The sequence below is a fragment of the Otolemur garnettii genome, unplaced genomic scaffold (genome assembly GCF_000181295.1).
Source record: "Otolemur garnettii isolate 467f Iridium unplaced genomic scaffold, OtoGar3 scaffold00112, whole genome shotgun sequence".
Taxonomy (NCBI): Eukaryota; Metazoa; Chordata; class Mammalia; order Primates; family Galagidae; genus Otolemur; species Otolemur garnettii.
In genome coordinates this window covers 6,786,697-6,799,381 of record NW_003852507.1, presented here as the reverse complement: position 1 = coordinate 6,799,381, position 12,685 = coordinate 6,786,697, and positions in this window count along the sequence as shown.

Here is a 12,685-nt window from a genome sequence, read left to right as displayed (position 1 = left end):
TGTTGTTTGGCGGGTCCGGGCTGGGGATTTGAACCCGCCACCTTAGGTGTACGTGGCTGGCGCCTTAGCCGGTTGAGCTATAGGCGCCGAGCCAAAAATTCTTAATTTTTGAACAAGAATTGTCTCACATTTTGCACTATGCCCTGAAAACCATGTATCTAGTACTGTCACTGGAAATGGACTGGGCTCCAACCCTGCCTCTTCTCTTTGGGGGAACATCTGATTTTTTTTTTTTTTTTTGAGACAAAGCTTCAAGCTATTGCCCTGGGTAGAGTGCTGTAGCATCACTGTTCACAGCAACCTCCAACTTCTGGGCTTAAGCAATTCTCTTTCCTCAGCCTCCCAAGTAGCTGGGGCTACAGGTGCCTACCACGACGCCCTGCTATTTTTTGATTGTAGTTGTCATTGTTGTTTGGCAGGCCTGGACTGGATTCGAACCTGCCAGCTCTGGTGTATGTGGCTGGCACCTTAGCAGCTTGAGCTCCAGGCTCCCAGCTGGAACATATGATTTTTTAGGGAGTAACTCCCTTGGAGAAAAGCCTTCCATAGGAAAATAAGGGTTAGTCTAGGTACCTAATGAAGCCTCTCTCAGAAAGTAAAACTTTATATTTTACAGAATTTATTAGGTCTAGAAAAGTTAAGTGGGGTTGGTAAAATGGAATAATGATTTGGGATTTTGGAATCAGGAAAAGATCTAGGTTAAAAGCCCTGCTGGACCCTTTCTGAGTTTTTTTTGACAAGGTAATGTCTCTGTCCTACCAGTAAAAGCTACGCTGTGGGGAAATTATTTTCCTTATTGGTAAAATATATGTCTCAGGGAAATTTGACAGATAATTTATGTAAAGTGCCTTTCACAGAGAGTCTGGCACACAGTAGGTGCTCAGTCACCATTAATTCTTCCAGCTTTTGCTAGAAGCAACAAAAATTAGCGTACTAGGACTTCCAAGCCATGCTGCTACTAATAAAAGAAATAATATGATTTATTTTTTCACTACTATTTGGGGAAAGGCATGTGCTTCATAAATATGTATTGGAAAGTACTTAGCAAATGAGTAGAAATAATAAAAATATGTCAAAGTAAACAGCTCCTATAAATATGTCACTTGGTAGACAAATTAGTGTTTTATTACTGCTAAATACTATTGCTTGCTGAAAAGGATTTCAGATTACTTGCACAATGGGTACATTATTGGGTGCCTCTGCGGAAGGGCATGATGAAGATGAAAAATAATGCTGGTGATAATGCCTAAGGTGGAGAAAAGAGGAGTGTGGGTAAATGCAGCTCTGAGGCCTCCTGGCTTCAATGATATGCACATTAATTTAGCAGCATTCCAATGATTTAGCTGTAATATGGACCAGAGGGCCCAGAAAAAATGATTTCCATGGGATGTTGTGAATCCAGACTCCAGTTTTTGGATCCAATCAGTAGATTAAGTGCACCGCCTTTCAGAACTGAGCACTGAGCTTGTAAACTAAGTTTACAAAAAGATTTTTCTAGGTCTCACCCCACCTTTGTTCTGAACCGATTGACTTTCTGTGTATGATTCACATCTAGAAAAAGAGAGACGTGGAGAATGCTGTGCCTCAAGCACAGCTCAGGAATCTAGTTCAGAACTGAACCAATGAGTAAGGCCCCAGCATATCGAGAAAAAAGGACTCACAGGGAAAAGGGAAGAAATAAGGTGCCTTTGTGGGGTGGTGGAAATGAAGTCCCAGAGAGGGGCAGACAAGGCAGAGAATTGCATTAAGCCAAGGTACAAAAACAACCAAGTAGAAAAAAGATGGGCACATTTAATTTAGATGTGGGAGGTATCTAGCAGGTCAAGATTTCTTGCATTCCAAGTGGTAGAATTGGTTTCAAAGTCTAGTTTTGACTTTTTCTAACTGCATGGCTTAGGGTAAATTACTTAATATACAGGTCCTCATTGATGACACAGGAATAATTATACTCAAATTTCCTAAGCTATTATGAAGATTGGAAATAGTATTTGTAAAGTGACAGAGTCTGGTATGTATAAGTGATAATATTTTTACTTAATTTTTCCTTATGACATTCCTTATTTTAAAATATAAACTGCTCAGAAAAACTCTGCGAGGTCTCGACAGGAAGCTAAGAAAGAAAATTAAGTGTCACGGGGGCGGTGCCTGTAGCTCAGTAGGTAGGGTGCCAACCCCATATACTGAGAGTGGCGGGTTTGAACCCGCCCCGGCCAAACTGCAACAAAAAAATAGCCAGGCACTGTGGCGGGCGCCTGTAGTCCCAGCTACTCCGGAAGCTGAGGCAAGAGAATCGCCTAAACCCAAGAGCTGGAGGTTGCCCTGAGCTGTGACGCTACAGCACTCTAGTGAGAGCGATAAAGTGAGACTCTGTCTCTAAAGTAAAAAAAGAAAATGAAGTGTCACTAGACACAGGTTAAAGAAGGCTTATAATTTATATTATGTTCGTGGTTAGGCATCTTCTGAGCTCATGCTAGGTAGTGATCTCTATGCTACCCTGCTGCTGCCGCCTTGTAGTTTACCGAGCACTTCAACGTGCATCAGCTCGTTTGATCTCCATACCAACCTTCATTTCTGGGATGAGGAAACTGGAGGAAAGGTACACAGATGTTGAAAGGCAGGGGAGGGCTCCTTGGCAGAGTCATTTTCATTCTCCCACAGTCTTCCTCAGCAGTTTCCTCATTTTCCTAAGAAAAAAGTAGCTAATCCCTGGGATTTGGACCGGGAAATGCTAGAAAAGTATCGTAGAGCGATGGGACAAGCATGGGTTCTGATGTCCCTGCAGACCTGGTTTCTAATACCTCCCAGCTGTGGGACCTTGAATAAGTCAGGGAATCCTTCCTGATGGGCCTGGGTTTCTCCAGTTGCAAACTGGGGAGCCATCGCCTGCTCCTAGTATTGTCAAGAGAAACTATGGGATAAGAAAGCGAGGCAACTTTAAAATTTTATTATGAAACAGTTCGAAAGCTATTAGGAGATTGCTCAAGGTCACCAAGCTGGACCTGGACTCTACGCCCTCAGAGAGTTCTGAGACCGAGGTTACTGCAACCAAAGTAATCTGGAGGGGCCGACTCTGACATTGGGGACCCGGCCGGGGCTCCGCCAGGGGGCGCGCGCGGAGGCCGCGCTCTAGCCCGCCGCACGCCTCGCTCCTCTCTATGGTGGCTCCGGCGCGGCGGGAGCGGAGGCGCGCTCCCGAGAGGGGCGGGGCCGCATCGGGGCGGGGCCGCGCGAGGGGCGGGAGCTGCGGGGCCGGGTAGGGCAGGCTGGGGTTGGGTGGGGGGGCGACTTCCTGGGGCCGTCCGTGAGGATGTCGCGACCGTCCCCGGGTACCCCTCAGCCCCGGAGACGCCGCCGCGGCGGAGTCCGCAGCCTCCCTGCCTGAGGCGCCCGCGGCCCGGATCCAGCCCCTCCCCTCCCCTCCCAGGTGCGGGCCGGGCGGGCGGCCGCGGCAGGTGAGGAGGCGGCGGCGGCAGCGCTGGGGTCCGCTGGACGTCCGGCCCGGGGTGGGGTCCAGGGGAGAACAAGGGGGCGCTTCTGGCGCCGGCATACTGTGATATGGGGGCTCCTCTGTGTGGGGCGCGGCCTGGGACTCTGCTTTAAAGGAGATGGGAGAAGCCCCTTCCTTGCTGGGGGTCTCCTAATTCAGAGCAACCCACACCTGTCCTATAAAGTCCCCTTAAAGAAAGCATTTCATCCTTGGCGGCGGTAGCAGGAGACATGTGTCCTCAACTATCCCCAAGCGCCTTGCACACAGGCAGGTCCAGTTGGCTTGTGGGAGAAAGGTGCCTCTTTGTACAGCAAAAGAAACTGAGGCAGGTCCGCGGCGGCTTGCCTGTCCCACAGTGGAGGAGCCTGTGTGCTCCTTGGAAGATGGAGGCGGCCGGAGGAGAGAGGTTTGGAGTTTGGAGATTTCATGGAAAAGTTTGGAAATGCGGTTCTTCCCCTAGGGTCCACTATTCTTCTCTTAGGAGTTGTCCTACGTTCTCGATGCCTGTGAAATCGCCACTGAGCGGCAGTGGTCAAGGCGGAGAGGGAAGTGGGGGCTCCTCTTCAGCGGGCTGCCCAGGAGACATTTGACCCGGCGTGGGGATGACCGGCCAGACTGGGGGAGCCGAGCGCCTCCGCTGGCATCTGTCTACTCAGAGCTTGATTTCAGGCTGGCAGAAGAGACAGCAGCAATTTTCTCCTGCTTGTTGGGTCTGTTATTTGTTGTAAGGAAGAGTGTATCACGCACCTCCCAGCGTCCCAGAGGGAAGGATTATTGTTAACTTGGAAATAGGGCTTTACCCACAACTGTCACTTTGCACCTTGGTTAAAGGCCAGAGTGACGTGATGAACACACACCCTGGGTGCATGTAGCCGCCTGAGAAAGAAGTAAGTTCCGTATATATGCCTTTGGTGGTTTGGAGGACAGAGACTTCCTGTTAACACAACTGTTTGGGGAGCCTTGTGGTTCTCCCAGTGAGTTCAGTTTACTGAAATGTGGACAGGGCTGCCCATTTGTTTTTTCATTCTAGGAAAGGTAGGCAGGGGACCTGGTGCTGGGCTGAGTTTGTATACCTAGTTCTAGGGCTGGAAGCTGGCCATATTTCCTTTGTGTTCAGGGGATTTCAGGTTTGACCGCTTTATCCTTTTCCCTCATTGCATTCTCTTTCACCTTCAAGGAAACACATGGTGGCAAGCATTTCTGGAACTTTATATTTCCTAATTCTGCATTTCAGAGTACAGTTCCTCCATTAGTTTATCAGGAGGTGTTCTGTTTATTTTTTTGGAGGTGTTATTTTCTTAACTTTGAAAATGTTTGGGAATGGTGTGTAACAATGGGTCTTAATTTGGCAGGGCTAACTAATAACTTGATTGTGCTTGAAGATATGTAATCTGGGACACACATACACATTTTAATGGCTATCTAATCAAAGACCAGTCCACTAACTCCCTTCGTAGTCATCAGGTAGACAGCTGTTATCCTGATCATTTCCATTGGGAACCAGGGTTGTAAATAACTCTAAATCCACCAATTTAACCAACTTCTAAAATAATATGCTTAAAAAGAGAAAGCTGTTTTCAGAAAGCTACAAAATTAGTTTCAAACTTTCTCACGGTCAAGCCAGTTGACATACTCTGCTTAATATCATCTAATAGGAACAACTCTTTTAAGGGTACTTAAAGTAGTCATGGAAATTTTGAGCATTTTCAGTGACCAACATTTAATGAGACAAAACAAACGGCAACACTAGGGCACCGTTTCTTTCCTAATTACATATGCATTGTGATGTTAAATACAGGCATACTCAGCTGAATGAGTGTCAAGCCTAAAACTTTGTGAAAACACCTATTATAAACCTAAGGCATTGTTGGAGGAATTAATGGGACCTTGACTTTTATTCTTGTAATAAAACCTTTAATACTGCTATTGTTTTAGTGATAGAGACTTTTGTACCAAATTCACATTGGCCATAGCGTTTACCTTTGGGGGGAAAGATTTAACACCTTTGCACCTTGTAATCTCATACCCCTGCAATTCGGAGTTAAGATACAGAGTTTTATGAGATCACATAGTTTAAATTGCTATTGGTGAAGTCTGTAGGGAGGAGCTGCTTCTGTATTATTGTTGTTTGGTAGTTATTTCTAGTTTAGTGATGATAACTGGTTGTTACTATTTTTTGGTTATATAGGGACAGTCTTTTAATGTCCACAGACTCTCATTTCTTTAATAGGGAAGTGGTCTGATCCATTTCTTGATTTGTGACTTTATATCAGATACTGAGTTTTAAAACCGCAAAACTAGTTAGGCCCTTGGTAGGATATCTTGTTATATCACACATAAAAGCCATCTCAGGTAGAAATTGGCTTTGTGTGTTGAAAGACACCTGCTCTCCTTGTTTCCAGGATTTAATGTTGCCATGGGTCAGGACAGCGGTCATATCTAATCCTGTTATGCAGACTTAAGTTAAAACCATTATCCTTTCTCTTCCTTAAGACTATCTTGAAGTTCCTCATTTGCTTGTCTTATTCAGGTTGAATATTCCACATTTTCGTTGTATTTGGGCTTGTTAACACTTTGGATTGGAGCTAAGCGGTTGGTTATGAGTCCTACATGTTTTTAAACATGTTCTCTTTTCAAAGCAAGCATAAAATCTGCATGTCCTTGGGGGAAAAATCAGGTTTTTGAATCTGATAGACAAAAGCTAGTTTTTCTACCTCTCTACTAATAGGAAATCTTTGTTAATCTTTATTTTCTAGTTTTGCCAGTACAATGACTAAGCTACTGGTAGTGAAAGATGACCTACTGGCCCTGGGAGATCATAAAGTCTCCTGAATCAGCAAAGAAAGGTCACTTTGTATTCAGTACAGCTTTAGGCTTTTAAGCATGTTTTATTGTTAGGAGTTCCCAAAAGCCAGCCGCTCCTAGATGGATTAGGACCTGGCTGTTTTTGAGTCACCTTGGCGTTCTTTTAAAATGTAGATTTCTCAGCCCCACCTCCTGGTGATTTGATGGAGTCAGTAATTGACAGTCTGGAGGCTACATTTTAAAAACCTCCCCTGTATTTAGGATTTCTAACAAAGCTCCTCAAGTGCTTCTGAAAGCTGAGTTTGGGAACCCCTGTTTATTTCCTTGATACTTTTTAAAAAATTACCTCTTGTATAATATTATATATTCCAAAGTTCCTCATGGAACTTTGAAAATTGGGGTTCACTTTTTTCTTTTAATTTTTAAATTGAAAGTGTATGTATTGACATTCTTTATAATTGGTAGTCCCTCCAGTAGCCTCATGCTATCCAGGATGTTTGATTTGCTAGAATCGCCCATTTCCTAGTCATGACAGATAACAAAAGAGCTTTTATAACTTTTATGTAAATTGAAATTGTTTTACCGCTAGGCACCCTGTGGTGTATTATCTATCAGGAGTCACGTGGGAGGGTTTTTTGGTGAAAGTAGCTTCCTTTATCTCCTGAATAGACAAATGACTGATAATGTGGAAACAACTGGAGGTCTGAATAGGTAGTGGAATCTAGTTGTGTTGGATGGGAGAGATGCCTGGGAATGCTCTGTGTGTAGAATTTTAAAATAAGGTCTTGTTAGTTTTATTTCCACACAGCTGAAGGCCTTACTGACAATAATAGATGCTTGATAAAGTCAATAAAATTAATCACAGGTCCTTTGCTGAGTTCATGGAGTTAAAGTGAAATCAAGCACCTGATACGTTAGAGAATTGAAGTTGGGCAAAGCCCAACAGTTTAGGAAATACACAAACCTGGTTTTGAATCCTTGTTCCTCCGTTTCCAGGCTGTGTGTGCTACCTTAGGCACGTTCATTTCTTTGAGTTTCATTTTCTTCATCTGCAACATGAAAATAGTTCTGGTAAGATTGTTGTGTAGATTAAAAGAGAAAATACATTCGTTGTTCATTGTAGGCAACTCGGTAAATGTCCCTTCTCCCACTTGCTCGTACGATTTTTTATTCCTTTTTATTCCGTAGGTTTAAGATGTCTTTCTAAATGCAGCCTTCTCTGTGGCTCTTTCCAGGAATATCTACTCTGTCAGCTTTTTAAAAGGAAATTTATGAAAGAGCAAAGACTAAAGAAACAGAAAATACACGGGTAGCAAGAATGAGTCATAGGACAATTAACAACACTTAAAAAAACTTTTTTAGAATGAAGTGTTGGCATGTTACTATCTGCCAGAATGAATGAATAACATTATCCAAATTCTGCCATATATGTCTGGGCGGTAGCCCAGGAGGTGGCCTCACTGAGTAGCACCTGACGTCCATTTCTTATCTTCTGTTCTCTCTTTTGGTCTCCTTTGTTTCTCTTTCCCTTTCTCCTCCTTTTCCCTCTTTGAGGCTGCCCTTCCTTCAGCTTGCCAGTCATCATCTCATAATCACAGGCCAGGCCTCTGGAACTGAAGGGCAAAAGAGGTTGCTGGTTGCTAACACCTGTCTCCCAGCTAAATGAATAGGCTTTTTTGTGTGGAGGATGTTAAGAAAGCTGAGTAGTAGTATACCACATTGGCTTAAAGGGCCTATTAATGATACAGCATATGTAAATCACCGGGTGATCTAAAGCCATTTTGGAGATTAGTTTCTTATACTATTATTTTTTACGTTGAATTTTTATATCATTTGAATTTTTACATCTAAACCATGAATCCATTTATGGCTTAAACGGGCTAATTTCTGTCCTATTGATTGGGAATCATGTTCTAAAGAAGTGTCTACCCCAAGGGCCTTTGTATTGTCTGGCAAATGTCTAACTAGTGTGTAATACAATTAAAGTTTGGTTCACTGTGCTGCTGACATAATTAGTGTAATTTCTGCTCTTTATATATTTCTGTTGGCAGCTAGAAAATTAAAATACTAGATGTGGCGTAAAACTGCTTTTCTGAGGGGCGATTTTACTGTCAGTTGAATGGACTTAGGCCCCAGGGCATGTTTTTTAAGATGTCTTATTCAACTTTCCTGTAATAGTCACTCTCTCTATAGAATTAATGTATTAAGACACATAATTGACTATTTAAGCATTGTAAGAGACAATGTTTGGCCTTTTACCCCATGATGTTTTTCCTACATCTCTTTTGAAGAAATGTAATTTTTGGAGTCTTCGAAGTATATTGCAGTTACAGGGGCATGTGCACTTTTGCAAAGACTAGGGAATGGAGTGGTTTTCTCTGATTGGTTGTACTATTTCATCCCCTTCCCAGATTGTTCTGTTCTTTTTAGGTCTTAGCGTTTGCAGCCTGATGGGAAAGTAGAAAGGCTGTTACGCCTGGTAGTCTTTCTCACTTTTTTCTATGGTATGTTTTACAGAAATGGTGTTAGTCTTCAGGGGTGAAATACTCTCAAGGAGACTTCACGTTTAATTATTTTAATCCACACTAATTTCCTAGAGGGGCAGGATGTGGTGGCTTGCAACTGTAATCCCAACTACTTTTAGGAGGCTGAGACAGGAGGATGACTTGAGCCCTGAAGTTCAGCCTGGGCAACACAGTGAAATCATACCTCAAAACTAGAAAAAAAAAATTCTACAAGATTCTTGGAGAGCTGCTCAGTGGGCAGCTGATTTCATAGAGTTTTGACCTGCACAGCTTTTTAATCTGTTAAATTACTTTTTTACATGCAAAGTGAACTTGGTGGGGCAATTTTCTCCATTGTCCTTCTTTCAAAAGGATACAGCAAAATCTTGCTCTCTGAGCAGTCTTTTTCAGCTGCTACTCCCATGTGCTGAATTTGAGCACATTTACAATTTTGATTTTGTTGAGCTGTGTTAATTGGCATTTTAAAGCTGCCCCTCTCCAATGCCGCAGGTTAAGCCTACATCTCCTGTTCAGGCTTCCTAGGACAGCCATTTGCACCAGCCAAGTTCTAAGCATAAGGCAGGCCCACCTGGATTTGAACTAGTTGCAGCCAGTATGACTTGCTGAAACATTTTAACTGTTTTGATCCTTAGTAAAGAAATACTGCCTAGTCATTCTGAAATTTACCGGAAGTTAAGCCAACTGGCAACTCTGCTGGTTTCTGAGTGGTCAAAATGCAATTCATTAGTAATCAACACCATTGTTTATTTGCAACTGCTGGATTACATTGAACTGTTTTTCTCCTGAATCTTTTTTTCTTAAGTAAATGAGGTGTCCTCCCCCTTCACCCTACTCTCTTGTTTTTACTCTTCATTTGCTTTGGTAAATCTTTCTAGTCTTTGTACTGATCACAGGTAATACACACTTAGTGGCCTTTCAATCAGTAGGTTTTATTTTTATTTATTTATTTATTTATTTTTGAGACGGAGCCTCAAGCTATCCCCCTGGGTAGAGTGCCATGGCATCACAGCTCACAGCAACCTCCAACTCCTGGGCTCAAGCGAGTCTCCTGCCTCCGCCTCCCAAGTAGCTGGGACCACAGGCGCCCACCACAACGCCTGGCTATTTTTTGGTTGCAGCTGTCATTGTTGTTTGGCAAGCCCGGGCTGGATTCAAACCCTCCACTTTAGGTGTATGTGGCTGGTTCCTTAGCCACTTGAGCCACAGGCGCCAAGCCTTTATTTTATTTTTTGAGATAAGAGTCTCACTTTGTTTCCCTTGGTAGAGTGTGCTCAACCTCCAACTCTTGAGTTTTAAATGATTCTCTTGCCTCAGCCTCCCAAATAGCTAGGACTACAGGTGCATTAATCAATATATTAAAAAATATATAGGAAAGTTGTCTTCCCCTACACTTTTTGCTAATCTTCCCATGTTTTTCGTAATGATTAAGAGATACCTGCTTGAGGTGGCGCCTGTTGATCAGTGGGTAGGGCCGGGCCACAGACCCCTGAGGCTGGCAGGTTCAGACCCGGCCTGGGCCAGCTAAATAGCAATGATGACGACAACAACAACAAAAATACCTGGGTGTTGTGGCGGATGCCTGTAGTCCCAACTACTTGGGAGGCTGAGGCAAGGGAGTCGCTTAAGCCCAAGAGTTTGAGGTTTGAGGTTCCTGTGAGCTGTGATGCCATAGCACTTTACTGAGGACGACATAATGAAACTCTGTCTCAAAAAAAAAAAAAAAAAAAAGATACTTGCATGAGAAATAACCAAGGGTCATACTCTGTCTACTCCCAGCTTTCTAGTTCTTTTCTTTCCTGAGACAGAGCGTCACAGTGTCACCCTTGGTAGAGTTCCATGGCGTCACAGCTCACAGCAACCTCACACTCTTGGGCTTAGGCGATTCTCTTACCTCAGGCTCCCAAGTAGTTGGGACTACAGGTGCCCACCACAACACCCGGGTATTTCTTTTGGTTGCAGTTGTCATTGTTCTTTAGTAGGCCGGAGCCAGGCTCGGACCCACTAGCCTTGGGAGTGACCAAGTGAGGCTCAGTCTCAAAAAAAAAAAAACATCTTTATTGGGAATTACACAGAAAATGTAATTTCTTTTCTTTCTTTTTTTTTTTTTTGAGACGGAGGCTCAAGCTGTCCCCCTGCGTAGAGTGCTGTGGCATTACAGCTCACAGCAACCTCCCAACTCCTGGGCTCAAGTGAGTTTCTTGCCTCAGCCTCCCAAGTAGCTGGGACCACAGGCACCCGCCACGACACTTGGCCATTTTTTGGGTGCAGCCATCATTGTTGTTTGGCGGGCCCGGGCTGGATTCGAACCCACCACTTTAGGTGTATGTGGCTGGCACCTTAGCCCCTTCAGCCACAGGCACTGAGCCTACCTTTCATATATTTAAGAATAAATTGATGGAACTTGAATTTGATGTGTCTTATCATAGGATAGAATATTACCAAACTTTTTTGAGTAAATGCTAGAAAGGAGTTTTGTTTTTTGTTTGCTTTTTTTTTTTTTTTTTTGAGACAGAGTCTTACTTAGTCACCCTCAGTAGAGTGCTGTGGCGTCACAGCTCACAGCAACCTCAAACTCTTGGGCTTAAGTGATTCTCTTGCCTCAGCCTCCCAAATAGCTGGGACTACAGGTGCCCGCCACAATGCCTGACTATTTTTTGTTGCAGTCGTCACTGTTGTTTAGCTGGCCTGGGGTGGGTTCAGACCCACCAGCCTTGGTGTATATGGCTGAAGCTGTAACCACTGTGCTGTGGGCATGAAACCTTGTTTGTTTGTTTTTTTGAGACAGAGTCTCACTCTCTTGCCCTGGCTCACAGCAACCTCAAACTTGTGAGCTTGAATAATCCTCTTGCCTTAGCCTCCCAAGTAGCTGGGAATACAGGCACCTGCCATGATGCCGGCTAGTTTTTCTATTTCTAATAGAGATGGGGTCTCATGCTTGCTTAGGCTGACTAGGACTCCTGAGCTCAAAGTAATCCACCAGCCTCAGCCTTCCAGAGTACTAGGCCACTACACCCAACCTTAGAAAGGAGTTACCCAATTATTGTAACTTAACGCACAGTTAATAAAGATGCTTAAAGGTGGTAGAAAAAAATAAAATTTGGGGATGTGTTGTTTCTTTGAGGCACTTCAGCTTGTGTTGCTTTTTAGAATTTTTATAAATAGTCTGTGAAGAAGCATTATTTTGTATGGTTATAATGTCAAAAATGACTTGATTTGGAACAGGGAGGAAAATACCTCTCCATGCATGGTTTTCATCCAGGTTTAATTGCCTTGTTAGATGAAATGTCAAACTTGATAGATTATTGGAGCTGTTATTTTGTAGTTAAACAATAAAGAAACTGTTGGATGTTTGGGGGGAACACTGCTGCCTGTGTTTGGGCTTTGCGCTGGAGAAAGTTTCAATTGTTCAGAAGCAATACTGGTTAGAAAATGCAGCTTCTGTGGCTCCTGACACAGCTGTCTAAATTACTAGATATATTGGGGCCTTTGGACAAGCATTGCTTAACACTTTGGAAAACAATTTATGTTTCTGATGCCAGAAAACGTCTATGTCTATGGTTGTTCCCTGAATAGTTGAGAAAACCAGAAATGGGAGAAAGGTATTATATGTGTCTAGGGTATTCCAGTCAAGTGTTTTTTTTTCTATAAGCATGTCTAGAACAAACTTTTTTTTTTTTCCTTTTTGACAGGGTCTTACTCTGTCGCCCCAGCTAGAATGCAGTGGTGTCATCAGAGCTCACTGCAACCTGAATCTCCTGGGCGCAAGTGATCCTCCTGCCTCAGCCTCCTGAGTAACTGGGACTACTGGTGTGCCTCAACATGTGCAGCTAATTTAAGAATTTTTTGGTAGGGGCTTGGTGCCTGTGGC